The sequence below is a fragment of the Sinohyriopsis cumingii genome, chromosome 5, assembly GCF_028554795.1.
Source record: "Sinohyriopsis cumingii isolate HCF-2022 chromosome 5, ASM2855479v2, whole genome shotgun sequence".
Classification (NCBI taxonomy): Eukaryota; Metazoa; Mollusca; class Bivalvia; order Unionida; family Unionidae; genus Sinohyriopsis; species Sinohyriopsis cumingii.
The window spans coordinates 60,477,446-60,499,549 of record NC_142965.1 but is presented as its reverse complement, the minus strand read 5'-3'; positions in this window follow the sequence as shown (position 1 = coordinate 60,499,549).

Here is a 22,104-nt window from a genome sequence, read left to right as displayed (position 1 = left end):
GAGGGGTTGCTCGACAGCGAGGACACGGTTTAGGAGATATGTTAAAATCGGCCTTTCGTTCGGTGGCCTCGGTGTTGAAACCGATGGTGACGCACGGATTGCACGCCTTGAAAGATGCGGCACTGACACAAGGCAAAGAATTTCTCCAAAATGTCATCATCGACAAACAAGAAGCCTTCATGAGGGCAGGCAAAAATATCTTGCTGCAAACGGGCAAAGACCTTTTGGGCCGACGAGACACACCTATAAATGCCCTGCACGCTACCGAGTCAGGCATTCAGCAAGGACAAGGCAGAAAGAGACGACGAAGAAAACACCCTTTCACCAGACTTCACACGTCTAAAGCTAGAAAGGCAAAGAAAAGAAGAACCGTTCGAGACTTAGACGTTTTCGATTATTGAGAAAGAGAAAAAAATGATGCACCGAGAGTCTTGCGCCTGTTCCAAGTCGGAACTGGATCTGTTTGCCATGCCCCCCACCATGATGACCATGCAAGAATCCCAGTGGGTGGAATTTCATGCCGTCTCCTCTTTGACGGATTCCGCTCCCATCGAGTTTGAAATCAAAGGACAGCCCGAAGATTACATCGATCTGAATAGCAGTTACCTGTACTTGAAAGTCAAAGTGATCAAAACGGACAACACCAATCCAGGAGGCGATGCTAGAGTAGCTCCTGTCAACAATTTCATGCATTCCTTGTTCAGCGAAGTGGACTTGTACTTGAATAACAAACTGGTCAGCAGCAACATGGATACTTACCCATATCGTGCCTACCTGGAAAATCTCTTGACGTACGGAAAAGAAGCCAAGAATACTCATCTGGATGCTTGCGTGGTATAGAAACCTGACACGGCAGGTGTAGGCACGTTTAACGACACAGTCCTAACACAAGATGAAAATCCTCACAATGTGGGGTTTAACGACCGTCGTAAGAAAATTCTGCAAGGGCGAAGTTTAGAACTGATGGATCGTTTGCATTTGGACATGTGGTTACAAGAAAAGTATTTGCTGAACGGGGTGGATATCCGTCTGAGACTGAATCGTAGCAGTGCCGCTTTCCATTTGATGGCCCATGCCAATGAATACAAAACTATTATTCAAGAAGCCCGACTTTACGTGCATCGTGTGGAAGTGTTACCTAAAGTGGGAAACGACGTCAGTCAGACGTTGAGCAGAACGACCGCCAAGTATCCGATACGACGCGTAGAAGTGAAAACGTTCACCATTCCCGCTGGACAGCGATCTATGATCGAAGATCATCTGTTCCAAGGACAGTTACCCAAGCGTTTGGTTGTTGGTATCGTCAGGAATTCAGCCTTCAACGGAACCCACGATCAAAATCCTTTTGAGTTTCAACATTACAATGTGTCCAAGATCGAAGTCAGTCGCGACGGCAAGACCTTGTGTACCCGACCCTTTGAGCCCAACTTTGGTGTCGCGAAGAATTATTTGAGATCGTACTTGTCCCTGTACGAAGCCACGGGACAGTTAGGAACCAACACCAGTCACGGTATTTAGTACGACGATTATGCAGGAGGCTACGCTTTGTGGGGTTTTGATTTCACTCCAGACCAAGGCAGCGACGAGGGACATTTCCACCCTATAAAATCGGGTCAGATTCGTGTGGAACTTCAGCTTGCAAATCCACCTCCAGATCACAAAGTGAACGTCCTCCTGTATGCAGAATTTGACAATACCATAGAAATCAACAGTTTGAGAGAAGTCATTCTAGACTATTAGAAGCCATGGAAGACTGTTATCCCTCTTTACCTAGTGGAGAAACTTTGAAGATGGAATGTGAGGAGACCGGGGAAGAAGAATCTCAAGACAAAGACGAAGAATTTATCATGATGAAGTCAAGATGGCCAGAACAAGAAGCCCATTTAGTCTCCTGTTTTGCCAAACACTTGATCGAAAAAATGACGGAATTGATCAAGAAAGATTGCTATGGATGTCAAAACGATCATCCCAGTCAAATTCAACACGATAAATGCCTAATGCTGAGTCAAGAAGAAAAATTGAACGAGTATCTGGACGAAGCTTGGAGTCTCATCTCGGACGAAATCGTGTTGCATCAGTGGTATAAAGACTTCCGTGAACATTCTTGTCCACCATTAACCACTCAAGAGATCCATCGTGTCGAAGCTTTCCTGAATCAGAGTGGGGAGACGAAGCGAAGAAACGGTTATTTGTCAGACATTTTCAAGCAAAAAGTCAGGATCGAATTGATGACTTATTATTACCTGTGAAGAAGAAAAAAAAAAATAACACACAAAACATGGATACCTGGGAACTTTATTACCTTTTGAACCACAGTTCGTACACGGCTTCTTGGAATCCTGTCGTATGTGCTAAAGATGAACTCCCTCATCGCAAACCTCAAGACTATCTAGCTTATGTCATCAACACGGACGACAGTCATCTCCCAGGAACCCACTGGGTAGCCGTCTACTTTCCTCAAGAAGGATGTGTGGAATATTTTGATTCGTATGGATTGCCCCCTTTGGAAGACGATATCATTGACTTTATGAGAAGAAATGCTCAGACCACCCGATTCAATAATGTGAAATTACAAGGCACAGATTCCTTGGTGCGTGGACAGTACTGTGTGTATTTTCTGCATCATCGCAGTCTGGGTTATTCCTTAGAACATTTAGTGACTCATTTTGATCCTCGTTCTTCTTCTAGAAACGATGTAAAAGTAGATCAATGGTTTTGTGACCATTATGCTTATCTTTTGTCTCAAGCTAGGAAACGTAGTGTCCATCAATGGCCTAATGACTTCCAACAGTGGAAATCATAATTTCATTCACAACGTTGTCAGCCCTGTCCAAAATAATGTGTGAGTTGGAAAAAAATGTTTATCATTTGAAACAAAATGTTTGATGTTATATTGTTGGATTATTGTTAAAAATGTTAGAGTTGTTTGTTAGTGATTTTGAATAAAAAAATGTTGTCTTTTGAAAAAAATGCCTTTGTGGTTTGTTTGACTATAGAAATCTTGATTCATGCTCTTTGACTTCTTACTATCCCTCTCATGACACTCATTGAACGTTCCGGCTCGAAAACCGTGGAGGGATGTTTTCCTTCACGTCCGCGCTTTGACTTTAAAGCCAGGGTAGCCTCCAGTCTAACCATCCATTGTCGACTCATCCTCCTACGAAGATGTGCTCCAAACTAGCTAAGCTAAACGAAGCCTACGTGAATTTGCACAGGGTCAGACACAGTCTGATACCGATGCCAGAAGAGATAGAGAATGTGAGAATGCTAAAAGTCACTGAAGACCTGATAGAAGAGCTCTTCAGAGAAGAAGTGAACAGGGAGAAAGAAGAATGGACAGAGAAGTACAGACTTCAGAAACAGCAGAGAGAGCAGCAACAGCAGCAACAGCAGCAGCAGCAACCTGAACCTGACAGAGGCTTTGTCGATTGTCGTATCGACACCAAAGAGTTCTTCTTCTCTTTCCGAAGAAGCAGACCTATCGTCAGAAAGTCTATCGTCAGAGGACATCGCATTCTTAGAAACTAAAAGATTGCCATAGCAAACAAAAAGAACAGCCCTTTTCAGGGCCTCCCAATACTCTAGAAAAGAAATAGTAATCCATTTGCCAATGTGTGTAGGTAAAGTAGTGTGAATATAAACACTGACTCTTTTTTATAGTGTGAGTGTATGTGTTTGTGTATATGATTGTGTGTTTGTAAGTGCTCACGTACGTTTGTGTGGATAGTAGATTATGATCATGTTTTTTTTGTTTGTTTTTTTGCTGTTTGACGTGTGGGGAGAGTAGATTTGGGGTTTGATTGGATTGCTTTGCGTATGTGGATAGTATATTATTTGTTTAATAAAATTTTTTAGAATAGTGATGGGTAGTATAAAAAGTGAGTGAGTGTTTCTTTTAGGTCCGCGCGTTTGTTTGGTTATGATCTAGGTAAGATCAATTTTGTTTTAGGGGATGTTTTCCATCACGTCCGCGCTTTCAGTATAAATTAAAAATCGTTCGGCAGTCTAGCTACCCTTGTTGATTGATCAACACCAACAGAATGAACACCAGACTAGCTAAACTGCTTGAACTTCATGTACACCTGGAATATGCCAGGCGTATAGTGAATGAGCTGGCTGCAGAGGCCATCGTAGAAGAGGGAAGGATGAAAGAGGAGGAGAGAAGAAACAAAGAAGAGGAGGAGAGAAGAAACACAGAAGAGGAGGAGAAGAAACAAAGATGAGGAAGAAAAGGAGAGAGGAAATTTCAGAATCCCAGAGACAGAAGATTGGGGTTCTGAAGCCACTTATCCCGCCTCTGCTCTCCCCCCAAAAAGTGAAAATAGACTGGGGAAGAAGATGTGTGTATGGTGCCAGGCCAGGAAGGTGCCAGCATTAGATAGGTACATCTGGAGTTAAAAACAAACAGCCCTTTTCAGGGCTACCCAAACCTTTAGAAAAGAAATAGTAATCGATTTGCCAATGTGTGTATGTAGAGTAGTGTGAATATAAACACTGACTCTTTTTTTCTTGTGTGTGTGTCTGTGTGTGTGTGTGTGTGTGTGTGTGTGTGTGTGTGTGTGTGTGTGTTTGTAAGCGCTCACGTACGTTTGTGTGGATAGTAGATTATTGGGTTTCATTATAATGATTTGCGTGTGTGGATAGTAGATTTGGGGTTAGTTTATTGCTGCTTCACGTATGTGAATAGTAGATCATATGAAATGAGAAAAGTAGGGGATGTTTTCCTTCACGTCCGCGCGTTTTAAGTAATGATCTAGGTAATATCAATTTTATGTCTTGGGGGATGTTTTCCTTCACGTCCGCACTTTCACTATAAAACTAACAGTGTTTGCCATTGGAGCCCAAATCCTGGATCGGAAAAACCCTGCTAACCTGTGGCATAATAACTCCGCCCGAGCCCGACCACTTTCACCCCTTACCACGGACAGACATCAAAACCCATACGTGCAGTGCAAGCATCATAAATTAAAACGCGAACTAGATCGGGTCCAATCCCACTGGTCGCTCATCAATGCAAATGAATGACAGAGTGCGTGCTAGGTCCAATCCCACTCATACAAACAAAAATATAGGCCTTACAATCAGATCGATATGTACACAAATGTTCTTCGACCTGACGGCCCAATCAATAAGTGTTCTGTGAACACATAAATGCCTGGAGGAAGTGGCACCATTCCTTCCCCCAGGAGTAATCAAAAAGGTGTCTGTGGCATCACAAACCAGTGGAACATGCTCATTGCGAGCGCACACCACTATAATCCAACTCAACAACAACAACAACATTGGAGCCCAAGTCTGCAGCGAACGTAGAAGCAGCAACACGTATAAAGAACAATGGAGCTAGCGACGGATGTAATCCCAGCACAAGTCCTGAAGGCACTTCAAGGGTTAGGGCTTGCAGTTGCCACAGGTTGGAGCATTAGAGCGCAGTCTAAGCGAACAACTCTACTTCTAATCTGGGAAAACGACAGAGATAAAGAAATTTACAAGACGGCCTCAAGTCGGAACTGGAGACAGAATAAAAACGTGGTGCGAGAGTTGCCCTCGCAACCACGTGATCCCTGTCCAGCGGCTACACAGACCAACATTCAACAGCAGTCTACACCCTCTACCACTACCACCACTACTACCATTCCAGAGGCCAGGATAGAGGGAAAAACTGCTTTACTGACTAAACCAGTGCAGTCAAAGAAACAACCACAACAACAACAAAAACCAGCTGAGGAAAAGGCAAAACTCAGCAAAAAACAGGCAACACCAGCACCAGCAAAAACTCCCCAAACGAAGCCTCTACCTACTAAAAAGTCTATACTGGAAGAGGATCTGGAGCTGTCTACAAGCAGCGATGAAAGCGAAAAAGAAGATCTACCAACTAGTATGAAAAACTTAATCAAGGAATTGGGGTTCAGTGCAGCAGTAACAGACATAAAGAAAGCCGGAAATCTCATCAATGCTGTTCAATATCTAAATTGGCGCTCCCTAGCAATCCAGAGACCACGACCGATCCAATGGCACTACGGCGTACGTATTCTGAGCCAGTACTACCAAGATGCCTACGACTACTACAACCTCGATCTCGTAACGAAAGCTGCTCGACACATCGCAACCATACACGGCTTCTACTTCCCTGAGACAACCAAACAGGAGCAGAGAACAGCGGAAGTATGCAGAAAATATGAGGACCAGAGGGGGACCTTTGCATAAACAAAAGCCCTTCTTAGGGCTACAAAATTGCCTTTAAATGCAATAGGGAACCAGATTGGCTTGGTTCACTTTTTGGATAACTATTTTCGTAAACCTAATATGATCTGAATTGGTACCACCGTCAAACTCACCTACTACTTAAAAAACCTAGCGTGATTCAAACTGATATAAGTCGCACAGACTTCACCGATTGGTATTAATTTACATTTTTTATGCACACTCTGTACACGAAATCCCAACTTGTTTGTTCATATTTATTCTAAAATTCTACAACTAAATGAATTCGACTCAATTGCACAGGTGGCTTACACATTATTGGTATTAGGTATGTCCATTAGCACAACTGGACTTAATTTGAAAAAAGTACGGGCTGGCGTTTCGGGAAGTACACAACATCCAGGGCTGGCTTGCTGAGCACCTTTCCTCCTTTACCACGCTCGGACTTCGTACAAAAGTAGCAAGATGTGGGACGATTTCCACTTGCCACACGCCCAGGTGTTCTAAATGTGACGTAATAGCTGGCCGTATGGCTGCTGACGTCACATACTGCTTGGTTGACACCTGGGGCAGCTAAAATAAACAAATGCAACTGAATACATGAGTATGGGTTTGTACTATTCCTACTCATGACTTTAGGCCTTACATTTAGTTCGGTTGGGCACGCAACTACCGTCTACGAACTAACGGCCCAATCAATTAGTACTCTGTGAGTACATAAATGCCTGAGAGGTGCGGCACCATTCCTCCCCTCAAGGAGTAATTAATTAGTGCACCGTGTGCACATAAACCAGTGGTACACGCTCATTATGTAGCGAACGCCACTATAATTCAACTAATCAATCAAAATCAATCATTGGAGCCCATTCCACGGAATAAGCAAACAAGAAGATGCCAGCAGCTTCAGCTTTGTATAACAATCTTATGGGAAGTTGGTATTGGATGGTGGATGGATTGAATGTAGCAGAAAGGCTTGAACAGGAATGGAGGCATGCAGTGACAAAAGACTTCGTCTCAAAACAAGTAACCAGCCTCCACTTAGCCATCGATATTGTGAAAGAAATGATAGAGGATGAGGAGAAGAGAATCAGAGGTTTCATTAACCCACCTTATGTGAAAGTGGGCAAGTTGAAAGAAGCCATAGTTTATGTGACGAGTGTAAGGTGTTTTTTAGAAGACATTGTAGAATGGATAGATTGGTCTTTTGTGAAGTGGGGCTTAGACAAGCTTAAGAAAGCGGAAGAAGTAATGAGGAAAGTGCTGACCGAAGAGGTCAAGAACATCAAAGAAAAGTGGTCTAAGGAAAGAAATGAAGAAGAAAATAGAAAGAGAAAAGAAAACTTCGACAAACTCAACCATAACTGGATAAGAATGCAGGAGAAATTCAGAACGCTGGGTCACCCGGACTGGATACCGGAAACAGAAAAGAAGAAGAAGAAAGGAATAATGGAAAAAATAAGGGGATGGATAAAGAAGTTAAGGAGTTAGAAGAAGAAGAAGAAACCCAAAGGCCCTTTTCAGGGCCACTCCAGTTTCTCGAAAAGAGATAGACTTTCAATTGCCTACCCCTTTTTATATTTTTTTATTTTTATTTTATTTTATTTTATATATTTTTTTTATTTTTTAAAACAAAAATCCCATGTTCAATTCTCCTTGTCCCTAGAATTGCTTTTTTCTCCCATGTTAAATTTCCCTTGTCCCTAGACTGACCCAAAATAGATTCCCATGTTAATTCCCCTTGTCCCTAGAGTGTCCCAGCAATTTCTCCCATGTTAAATTTCCATTGTCCCCAGAGTGTCCCAAGGTGTTTTTTAATGGTAAGTCCCATTGTCCCTAGGGTTTCCCCATATACTACTTGGGGTTCGTCAGTATTCCGTTATTAATTGAAGATAGTTTTTACAAATAATGAATAAATATTACTATTCTAACTTATCAGCGACATTTTAATCGTACTTTTGCATGTTAACATGATTAGCCGACGTTTAGGTCCCTAATATAGTTTGTTAGCTGGCCGAGTATTCAGATTGTTTTGATGCATGTCGCCCTTGTTAGGTGAGTCGTTAATTAATAATAGAATAACTTCTGAGATTTCATTGACAATTGGAATTACAAGACACTCATCAATAACGATTCACCGTCAGGATTTCATTCAAAGCATGATATATGAGCCGAAAATGTACCCGCGGTGTTAATGATATGTTGTTTATTCGGCAATTAACAGGAGACCGTTATTTAAAAACTGCTTGGCAAACAAATAAATGGATTTTAAAAAAATCTAAATCTCAGACGTCGGCATGTCGAATATTGTGATGCATGTTTCAAGGTGATTTCAGGGTCTAAAGCGCTCACCGTTACGGATCACTGCCATCTCACTTATATCTGCATGGGTTCGAATCTCGGGCTCGGCCAATGTGAGCATGTGAGAAAGATTGCTGGTAGCTTCTCGTGGGTCGGTGGTTCTTTCCGGAGTTTTCACTGGTTCTTCCTCTACCATTTATACCGGCCGCCTTGCATAGTCTATCTTGTGGTTACACATGGTATGAAACACTTTAACAACAACAACACAAGCCTTGGCAAGAAAAGAAAACGTGACGAAATTTCCAGCTAAAATGAAAAATATTCGACATGATGCTGCTCAACATGCAAGAAGTTTCAATCTTTGTCGATTAATGAGTATCCATGGCTACAAGAAGACTGGGCAATTGAATTGAAATTCAGCAGTCACTGCCGAAGATATCCCAAAACTGCCCAAGGTAAAAATCCGTTCTCCATAGGAAACGAGAATTAATGGATAGACCCTATCATATCCCATGATGCAAGTTTTGTATAGCCTGTATCTGATACTATCTAAAGTGACGATGTCCAAAACCTTATCAAGGAATAAATTTTTTTTTGTACCCGCAGATGGAAGTGCAGATTCAACAGTCAGTGAACCAGTTGATAGTTTACACCAGATTTGTGTGTGATGGGCAGATCAAAACACAACTCATTAACACTGAGAAGCCTTCTGAAGGGGGCCTAGGCAAATGGAATTTATTATCGGATTGATTGTAGTATGCAATCCTGTGCAAATCTAGTCATTTCGAAACTACTGTAAATGCTGATAAAGACGATATGTTGTGTATGTCGCAAGCAGACAATACGTAGATAAAAATAATATACCAGTTCGATGTATAATTTATACATGTGACACATTCCTCAAATTAGTTTTCTAGAGTATATGAAACAATACACATGTGGGGTAGAAATATCAATATTCAACCATATTTCCAGAGATAGATAGATAGATAGACTGGAAGCCAAGTTTCCAACATCCGTCATGCTTAATCGGGTAACCGACAACAAAAATTACTCGTATCGTATTGCAAAATGACAAACATCCTTTTACTATAACGACAGTCCGTATCAAGAAGATTTTTGAAAAACCGGGCTTAATAAAAAAAAAGCGCATAAAATCCCAAATAAACGAGAGTGCTTGAGGAAAACCATAAAAGCGTCATGGATAGAAAACTCATATAAGGAGCCATGTATAATATGGATTCATTAAAATTTGCATATGCTTGATAATAAAAAAAGAAACCCGATAAATATCAATTTACAAATATTCGCACGCAACCATGAAGATAATTTCATCACTTTTTTTAAGCAACACTGAAAATATTGAATCAACCCTATATATATATATCTCCCTTTATAATCAAATCTCGTTAACAGCACGATCTTACTACTGCCAAAATAGATTCTGTGTAACATTCTATAATATGAACTATCTCTAATGAGTGTGTTTGACAGAATGCGTGTTTACACGTGTTTCTGCTTAACATTTCGTATGTATCACACAATATTTGGTTAATATGACGTACCATTGTTTAGGAATAAGTATTCTGCTGCCATGACCAATGATAATAATACGTTGCTGATCCGAACACCCATGGATAGTCAGGTAAACTAAAAACATATCTAATGAACAGTTTATACGGAGGCCGCCGTGAAGCTTAAATGGAGACGTAGACCACAATAATCGTAGATATGCATTTCTGATCTGAGTTTGTTAACCATCTCTTTTACTTTAAAAAAAAAACCAACATTTTCTAACAACGTCTTTATTTGCATTTTAATTGTATCGGAAAATCTACCTCATATCACGATACTACCTTCAACTTTTCTCATTTACAAGTACTCAGCATCATATCATGTTTTTACTGCATATTTAAAAGAAATCGATCTTTAAAACATAACGTTTAACATTGCCAAACCAACATTAGATTTTACTCCAACCGTTTGAATTCTTGGTGCACGAATCATTTAAATTGTGCTTTTACAGAAAAATCTTACAACCTTTTGAATTCGTGGTGTACGAGTCTTTTGAATTGTGCTTTTAGATATAATATTGAAACCTTCAATGAAAACGGTCTTTTGCAGAAACCCTTTGAAAATTGCCTCCCAAATTTCTCTTGTTACAGATTTCAATATATTTCCCCAAGACACGGGTGATCAAGTCACCGGATCTAAACGTGAATATAACTCGCTTTATTTTAACATTTTATAAGTTCAATGTTTCACTGTTCACCTTCTAAACAACTACTTAAGCATCCGTCCAAAATAAAGGGTTAATCAGTTTAGTAAAAGCGCATAATTTGCAATGAAATATGAATAGTGCTTAAATGTTTTGAATGACAATATATTAGTTTTATTTTTCTTTAGGTTTTAATTTACATCAGAGTGTTTTCAGATTGTTAACATATGCCAGACATCCAACAAATCATTTAAAACCGATTTTATAAACTGCACTATCTGATTAGATTTTACATTTCTCAAGGAAGTAGAATCAGCCACTTCAAAGCAGTTGAAATAGTCAATTACCGTTTCCAACAGTGACAACGCCTTAAAGAAGGAATAGTGTTTTTTCTTTCCGTATGAAACTGACAACAAACAGATGTTAACAATAAACATAAAGACACTCGCACCGAGCATAGCCCGTTTGATCCAAGGAGATAATTTCCTCATACATGCGTATTCGAAACAAATAACAAGGTCGGAATCAAGGATAAGTCTGATGAATTAGATCAATGGGGACCTTTCGTGAGAAGAAAAACAAGACTGTTAAAGTACCAAAGAGTTGACTAGACTTCTCTCCTTCGCGTTGATTAAATATTATCATTTTCTACCATACACGCATTTCAATTTGTGCTAATCCGATTATCTTTCAAAAATACATGTGTATAACTATATATAATTCTAGTCTTATTTATTAATGCTGCAAAGCAAAACAAATCTTTTTTGCATTTGTGAATTCAAGTATTTACCCATAATTTGAAAATTTATTATGATTACGTAATAAGCGTAGCTCTCATATATGCCATAGGGTTATTCTCGGGGCAGAGATGAAATACGCTATAAAGACTGCACATTAAAAGACATGTGACACATGTATGCACACTTTTCAGGTGTATCACTTTTAAAAGAAAGCCTTATTTCCAGAGCTTCAATACCTTGTGGTTAATTCGCCTTCACCAATGTATCACTATATATAGCCTTCACCAATGTATCACTATATATAGCCTTCATCAATGTATCACTATAAATAGCCTTCACCAATGTATCACTATATATAGTCTTCACCAATGTATCTCTATAAATAGCCTTCACCAATGTATCACTATAAATAGCCTTTGTTGGGTTTTAAATAATAACGTCTATCTGAAATTACGTTCCTTTTGGATGATTTGCCCTAATCAGCTGATTACATTAAGAATCCAACGATAAAGGTAATTTATCCTGAAACATTTGGCATCTCAGACAACATCATCATCATTATTGTTAAATATGTTTGTCCGTGCGCATAGGTGTGTTATCTTAGCCGTGGTTGCAACATAATATATTGGTAAAGTGACTTTTCTGATGTGCAGTTATTCATGAAAATGATTCCGATCGGACATCTTTTTAAAGTAGCTATGGCAACTATTTTCCAAATCTCGTTATTGATTTTTATGATAAACGAATGCTTGTAGCGACATGTGGTTTTCACTAACAGACGTCTAATGATAATGCTGTTGCTTCTAAATGAAAATGTTGCTGAACATTCATCCAACATCGTGAAAAGGTTCCAATATTTTGAAAGTTTATCCTTTTGTAGGGAGGGCCATATTGACGTAGTCTCGCACCATTTTTTCCCCATAAAATGTAGTCGTGCCGACATTTGCATGTAAAACACTTTTCTCTTGCAATGTGTACAAGTTTCCCATATTAAAAGGATTTTGGTGTAGTTATTAAAATGTCTGCTCAGACCATCGTCTTGAAAAACTTACTGGCTACTTCTCCTGAACGGAAGGTCTTATCGACATGGGTTTTCAATATATCACAACAGAATAAGTTGCTGGTTCGGAATGAAAATGGTCCTCGTCTCACATATAGTATGGTATCATTAACACGGTAACTACATCAAAGTACCTATAACATGGTACCTATGACATGGTACCTATAAAATGGTACCTCTGTGACAATCCTGAATATCGTGCTATTAGTATTCATTATGAACAAATGTTGACACTGTTGTCTTTAATAATATATATATATATATATATATATATATATATATATATATATATATATATATATATATATATATATATATATATATATATATATATATATATATAAGAATACAAACCATATGGCGAATAACAGTCCTTTCAACTGCACTGGATCCAGCAAGGGATCACGTCTGTCAGGGATTGATTAAGATAATTGTAATAAATTGACTACGAACAGTGCAAAACTAGTATCTAACTAGCCTAAGTGCTTTCGACTCTTAATGAGTCTTTTTCAAAGGCAAATACAAAACATAGACAAGACAAACAAATAAAACAGACAAACCGTTGTCTTTGTAAAACTTTACATGACTATGACGTGTTGTGAATGCTGAAAGATATTTTATATTGACCAAGAAATAGATGAGCCATAGAGTTTTCTGTTATTTTATGTAAATGTATGTACGTGCAAATTATATCCCGGATATTTCATTGTTATAGTTGTAATTATAGGTTATTGTGTGACTAATAAGTAAATTTAGATAATTATTGAAAAAAGAACATACCGGCTGCAAAAACGTAATTTTATTTGTGAATGGCTGTCTTTATATATACCTTCTCTCCAGTCGACCTTCCAGACATGTTTGCAAATTTCTTCCGTGACAAAGTACAAACCATTCGAGATAAGCTTGACACCACAATTTCAGTTGACTCGTCGTCACCGTACAGTTGGGATACAGAATTTGAGCGACAACCATTAGCAGCATTTGAACCTGTCTTTATGGATTTCGTACGTACATTCGTGATGAAGAGTGCACCAAAGTCATGTCAACTTGATCCAATTCCAACATCACTGCTGCTTGAGTGCTTAGATCCAGTATTGCCTTCACTAACTGATGTTATTAATACCTCTCTCTCATCAGGGGAATTCCCATCATTTTTCAAAATTGTCATTGTAAAGCCTCTGCTGAAGAAACCAACACTAGACCATAACGATTGAAAGAACTACCGCCCAGTTTTTAATCTCCCATTCATATCAAAACTCTTAGAAAAGGTTGTTCTATCAAAGCTTGTATCTCATCTGAATTCAAAGTCTTTTTAGCAATGTACAATCTGCATATCGCCCTTGCCACAGTACTGAAACTACTCTTCTAAAAGTAGTTAATGACATTCTCTCTGCGTTGGATAGCGGAAAGATTATAGTACTCACCCTCCTTGATTTGTCTGCAGCATTGGACACAATAGACCATGATTCATTACTTCACCGTCTCCAGCATGTATTTGGCATTAACGATACAGCCTTACTGTGGTTCAAGTCCTACTTGGTCAACAGGACACAAATTGTATCTGCAAATGGAATACACTCCAGCCCAGTTGATCTATGTTGTGGTGTTCCACAAGGGTCTGTTCTTGGACCTGTTCTCTTTATTATATACACTCAGCCGCTCTCAAGTGTCATAGATCATCATCCAGTGTCTCACCAATTGTACGCTGATGACACCCAAATATACAAATCTAGCCACCCAACTGAAGTTGATGCTACCATCCAAGGTGTAGAGAGGTGCATTTCTGAAATCATGGATGACATGTAACAAGCTGCAGATGAATGATGATAAAACTGAGGCCATTCTGATTACAACACAAAAACTTTCTCATTCTCATCCTTTACCTCAAAAAATAATTATCAGCAACAACAACATTAAATTCACACAATCAGTATGAAACCTAGGTGTTATTCTGGACAATACTCTTACATTGCACCAACATGTCATGAACATATGCAAGGCTGCATATCTTGAGCTGATACGCATCAGCTCCATTCGCAAATATTTTTTCAGTTTATGCCACTAAAACACTTGTGTGTTCATTAGTACTTTCAAGACTGGACTATTGTAACTCAGTTCTGTCTGGTTCATTTCAATGTCTACTCCAAAAGCTTCAAAACATTCAAGACACAGCTGCTCGGATCATACTTAGAGTACCACGATCAGAGCACACCTCCCCGCTGCTCTGTACCCTATACTGGCTATCCATTCGATCCAGAATCAAACACAAAATTTGTTCTCTGTGCTACGTTTCACTGACGGACTCTAGTCCAACATACCTATCCGACTTTACCCATGTGTACACACCAGCAAGATACTTACGCTCCTCTTCTGACACAAAGACACAGTGATCACATTCAAGAGTGCTCTCAAAACTCACTTATTTCGACTGCAAAAACAAACGTAAGGCCTAATAATGTTTCCTACCTTAAATATTCTCAGCATGTTTTTCTATATTTTCTAATTTTCATGGTGTTTGTGTTTGTAATCATATCATTATATGTTTTTTATCTAATAGGTGTTGTCTAATGTTGTAAAGCGCTTAGAGCTTCTAAAGGTTAGGCGCTATACAAAGTCCTCATCATTATTATTATTATTATTATTATTATTATTATTATATATATATATATATATATATATATATATATATATATATATATATATATATATATATATATTTATTTATTTATTTATTTATTATTATTATTATATATATATATATATATATATATATATATATATATATATATATATATATACATATATATATATATATATATATATATAGTAACCTAAAATTGACTCTAAATATAAATGGTACAAATCTGCGCACAAAAATATCGGAACGTTTTGTGAAGGAGCTTTGAAACAGTTTTTATTGACCTTGCACTCAGGTCAACTGTAGTTGCTTGCCATAGTGTACTAAAATGAGCGTATAGGCTTGTGTGTGTGTGTGTGTGTGTGTGTGTGTGTGTGTGTGTGTGTGTACATTATTCTTTCCATACATTGTATGCTGATGCATTCTCATAAACAAGTTGGTAGTCAACACTGATAATGATTCTAAGGTCAAAAGCTCTGATTCCGGTTTTTACCTATACTAACTTGTGTCGTATACAGACATACAAAAAGTCATTCGTTAACGCAATTTGCAAATGTGTGTGTGTGTGTGTGTGTGTGTGTGTGTGTGTGTGTGTGAAGATTACTTTCAATGTTGCCAGGTTAATGACTTTCATTTTCAAAACAATATTAATTGGAAGCTGAGCCAAACAGACTGCATGGGTGAATATCAAAAACGTGGGAGACCAGATCAATAAGCTTCCATCTATGATATCAGGTTCAAGGTCAAAGACTCTGAGAAAGATTCTTAGGCTACCTTTACAGTTATCTTGGGAACACGTCAAATCACACATAAGCAGTCTTGTTATCAATAGTTTCGGCATGCTCGATTTTCTCTCAAATATCTGAGATTGTTTCAAAACTCAGTAACTAAAACCAATATATATGCTGAATAAATGGACTTATCTTGGACTCTAGGAAGTTATTTATAAACGGTAAAACGTCACTCCCTTTAATGGAATCTAGGTAATTAATATCGTAGTTACAGATGTAGAATGTGCTTATAGCTGAGCAAACCTAAAATGGGAAAGGAATAAATAGCCAGCACCGTGATTATGATATGCACACTTTAGTATCTTTCTTGGTTTGTGCTATTCTGTAATTTATTTTCTAACTTCCATCCATTTCTCTCAGCTATTACGATCCCCGAAACCGATATATGTAAGACAAAAGACGACAATTGCTGATATAATAAATCTAAGTAAACTCCACCGGGATTTAATGCACAATCAGACGCTCGCGGTGAGTACACAATATTTTAGCATGTGGGCAATAAAAAGCTAATCAATGTAAAGAGCTGAGACGTCTTGTAAGCCAACCAGTGTATGAATGTTTAGAGGAATATGTATTGAGTAAATATGATTCTTGCTACAGACTTTACCACTCAGTGACTGGCCTTGTCCCTTGTCTTTCTATCTGTGTTGAGATCTAGATTAAGGTCATGGTTCTACATAAAAACACTTCTTTTGAAACGAAAAAATTATACTTGAGGGAATTTGATTTAGGTTTCAATGTAAACAAAATAAACAGCATCCATTCCTGGGTACATCTGGAAACTCAAATATCGATCACGGAAATTTAAATATGAAGATGATAATCGTTGTACTATATATAACCAGTTAATGTGTTTTCTGTATGCTACAGCTCACGAAAATATGTATAAAATGTATAAAGGTGAATACAAGACATTAATTGTGCGAAGTAGTTGCATATGAATGGTATTACTGTGTGTCTCAAAAGATGAGACTTCTGTGCATTTACGTAATCACAGAATAATCTGTTTTTGTTAGCGAATATGATGTATATTTCCACCAATAGTTTAAATCTAGTTACGCTTACAAACTCTTTATTAAAATCATCTGAAATGCTTTTAATCTTACTGTTATTATTATATAATTCGTGATACTAGTTCGCATTTTTGATGATATTATATTATTTAGTTCATTATGTACCAGCAAGACAATGTTGTTCTTACATCGTACTAACGTTATATATTTCACAGCTGTTCATAGTGTTAAACTATACAGGTGTATTGAATTACGTTATATGTAAAACTGACATGATTTCGACACATCGGGTGTTAATGTACACACTGAGGGAACAAAATTACCACTGAACGTGTAATAAGATTTAGTATGTGCTTTCGCGTCTGAAATCTCTGCGACCTTAATCTGGATACGTCGATAATCTCTAATACCTTAATGGATATTAATGATACCATGGATATTATCATAACTTAATATGGTGACTCTAATCTATAAATCCAATCATAGTGTAGGTCAACAGGAGTTTTCTTAATACTTAAGTACCTTTCTTCATGTACCTTTTGCGGGAAAGAGCCAATAATTGAATGTGCTAATATAATAGATAGTTAAAACTATTACGTTTTCATCGCCAAAGATTTTGCCAATTTTTGAGAGCATAATAGTCAGATTGTGTATTGCTCAAAGTTCAACTGAATTTATGACGCTGTAATCGCCTCGTCCATTTTGAACTGTCATACATGCATGTGAGAGCAGACCAATTTCTCTCTCACTTTTACTAAAATGTCTTGGGAAGAAACAATGGAGCTATTTATTCTGGTGCATTTTTAAGAGGCTTGTGAAAGTTTACTTAAAAACCCACAAAGACAACACGAGAAATTCCAGTTATTTTTACTTTATGAGTGATCATGTAAAATTTATACATGATAAATAACCAGCCACAATCTTGTAAAACTATAATGAAATCGAATGTTGCGAATATTTATTTTGTAAAAGTTCCTAACTTTATTTAATATGAAATTAAATATGACACACGTTAAATTATTTCTGAACCCTGAAGAATTTACTCGGCAGTCAAAGCAAGAGCTGAGACAAAATTCCGATCTGGATTATGGGATAATGTATTGTGTAAGTAGTGTTAGGAGAGTTGGATTATAAACTGAACACACTCCGGAGTCCATGATTCATTCATGCGATTATATTGTATCATGTATGTCGTACTAGGTGCTCAAGGATCCTTGAGAAGTTAATGCCATCTAAGAAGGAACAATACTATGCCCATATATATCACTAAGGTATTCGAATTTCTTGAAATTAAAAGATCTCAAGACCACGATGAGTATGTTCGAGACCACGCTAACTGATTATACTCAAGACCATGTCGATTATACTCAAGACCATACTAAATGATTATGATCAAGACCACGCTAATTGATTAGACTCAAGACCGTTCTTACCGATTATGCTCAAGACCACGCTAATTGATTAGACTCAAGACCGTTCTAACCGATTATGATCAAGACCATGCTAATCAATTATGCCAAACGTATAAAACTAACAGAAGCAATAATAGAGGAAAAGTCACTTATGCACCTTAAGGGAAAATGAAATGGAATAAATAGATTAATTAACTGAGTATAAAGAACATGATCATTTTCAATTTTATATATATATATATATATATATATATATATATATATATATATATATATATATATATATATATATATATATATATATATATATATATATTTGCAATCAACTACCGAGTTTGGATTGGTCTCTACCAATTCCTAAAGAGTAAACCCAAACAGAAGAACCACTCCTTTTTCTTAGTATAAAATGAACAATTGTTTTAATTTGTCAAGAAGGCAATATTTGTTACTTTCTTATATACCATCAACAGAATTGTTTGTTACAGTATCTAACGATTAACATTAAATGACATTGAACTCATTGCTGGTAGATGTTATTATCACGAAATAAGTATGGTGCTCTCTCGTGAATTTTCACTCTGCAAATAAGTCATTGCTTTATCCTGAAGATGGATGTGGCGAATCGGAAAGTTGAAGGTCGATCATAACTCTTCAAATAATTTCTGACAGATTAGCGTAAACACTAATTCTCTTAGATTGTTAAACCTTGCTATATAATTAGAGTAGTTCATTTTATGAAAACTTTGTTTCTAACTATCTCAATCAAATTTTAACTTACGAAAAGATTTGTTACGAAATATTACATGTTTATCCAAACTACTTTTCAAGCAAATAACATTTAAGAGAACAAGTTTAATGGACATGACACATATATACGAAAACCTTTCTCCAGCTTTCTTCTGGGTGTTTCGAAACTAATGATATAGTTACCTTTATTCCGTTACCTAAGAAAATAAGAATATAGCACGTGTTTCTCAAAACTAAAACCCGAATTATTTTTTATATTGGTCATTGACTTCAGATGGAATATTAGTCAAACTATTATTTTAATCTTTATTATTTGTGTGCTACTTTTATAAATATCTGGGACTCGCTCTATAAACTCAATCAATTCAATTCATTTGTTAAAAATCGGTACATATCACATTCGTCCTCCAGTTGAAGGAGACATTATTGACAGCAGTTGAATACATACTAACCATCTCTAATTTAGTTTCAAAAAATTACAGAACGTGAAACAAATATTTTAATCTAAGGTTGACGCAATTCGAACTAAGGCTGTTAACATGTTCCTTGTCAAGTTTGAATTCAACTGCCATAATAGATTTTAAAATATTTAATATCCCCACCTGGTCAACGTCAAAGATGCCGTATGCTATGGAGCCTATATCAGACAAGAATAGTTTTGCTAGAATATGCCGCATTGAAATTTCTTGTAAGTTTCATAAGATTTAAAATGAAGCGGGTTTTAAGACGGTGTGAAAATTATTGTTTCTCACCTGGCTTTCATTCAGACGAAGATACGCACTTTTGTTTGAAAGATATAAAATAATAAATATTTGCTCCTATTCTTTCACTAAAACTTTACCTGTGTATTTTCTGGGTAGATGTGAAAAAAATGAATATTCTACCTGACTGTTATGGAGGTTTAATATGTGCAATGGAAGCTGTTAAAGTCAGAACTTGCCTAATAATATTTATTGCTTTTTTGACCAAATATTGTTGTTACTTTACATATTAAAGTAAGTATTTGATCTAGATCTTATGGAAACTAAAATTATGTTACTTTGTACGTTCATGGAGGATAGATAGTATACGAATAATGAATGATAATGGCAGTGCCATGTTGTACATTTCACGAACACCCCTTGTATTCAGATCCTATGTCACATATATCTTCGTGTGAGGAGTTCTTTGGTACCAATATTTGTGTCATATTGAATTTAACGGAATTTATTTTAGGAAAATTAGAATGTCTGCATCAGGTTCCATTTTATGTACTATTAACGCTATACGTCAAAGTCATATGCGCAGACGAAATTTTTATGACAAAGGTGGCTAGGTTGCAAATATATTCAGTCTAGACAACATTTCAGATTAGTCTGACATGGGTTGATGGTAAAATCATGCAGAAGAAACCTTCTTGAAATTTATTTTTGATCTTGAAGATGGCACAAAACAATGAGATGTGACACAGCCTTGTGGTTTTAGTACCGAAACACATTTTACGCCTTTCTAGTGCCTTTTTCCATACCAGTGACCTTGACCATACAGCTACATACCTGTTAACTGCATTAGCAAGTGTAAAGCTAATATAATTTCATCAAAATATATACACTAGTTCAAAGGTGCCTACTTAGACAAGAAAACAGACACTGATTTCCCTTGCGTTTGACTTTATCCTTATGTTTTGAAGGTATCACCATGAATACATGATGCAGTCAAGTCAAAATATACAGCGGACTAAAAGTGCATAGAAAACCTTTATTGGCTCAAACGTTATATCTGCACATGGACAGAAGACTCTGCTTTATATTTATCATTAACCTTGAGACTGAAGTCATAGCTAAGGTATCTCCAATTATGATAAATAAGTTACTCAAATTTCATTAAAATGTCTTCAGTAGCTTAAAAGATAATCTCCAGCAAAATGTAAACAATCACATAAGTAATTTTCGATCTTATTCATGTGAGCGTAACCTATTTATAGGGGGCCTGAATATAACATGAAACACATCTAATTTGATATATACATTGGCCGAGTTGCATGAAATCTCTCGAGCTGCCAGTAAGTTATGAACTGGACAAGGAAATATTAACGGAAGGGTCTACATGCAATAGGTTCTCATAGTGTTCAGTATTTAAGATGGTTGTAAAAATGTCTTAATAGCATATTCAGTTTCATTCCTCTCAATATGGGTCTTCAGTTCAAATACAAGCATATCGGCATGAAACCATAACTTTCTGTGGATGCGTTAATGAAAATCACAAGGGGCAAAGAATGTGCGGTGTTTGATAGAACTAGTGTATTGGCTTTAAGTCTCAGCCAAAACGTAGCAAGTAAGCCGCCATGCGATGATTGTGGCCTTAATTATACAGATATATTGTGCTAGTCGTACAACAGTTCTAGTGTAAAAGGTGTGTACACTTAACATTTGATCTTGCTGACAGTAACACAAATATCTATCTATATATCTATATATCCATCCATCCAGCCATCTATATATCTATCTACCTATCTATCTATCTATCTATCTATCTATCTATATATATATATATATATATATATATATATATATATATATATATATATATATTCACCCATCCATCCATCCATCTGCCTATCTACATATCTATCTCTCTACCTATCTATCTATCTATATATATATATATATATATATATATATATATATATATATATATATATATATATATATATATATATATATATCTCTACCTATATATATATATATATATATATATATATATATATATATATATATATATATATATATATAAAATCTACCTACCTACCTATCTATCTATCTATATCTATCCATCTATCTATCTATCTTTCTATCTATCTATCTATCTATCTGTCTGTCTGTCTGTCTATCAATCTATCTATCTATCATGTATTGCTTTGTTTCATTTGTTGATGTGTTGCTGTTAAGGACCATAATTTCGGACCTTTTCTCCCCTCTTATGTTTATTGTTACGATTCTGATCCTGG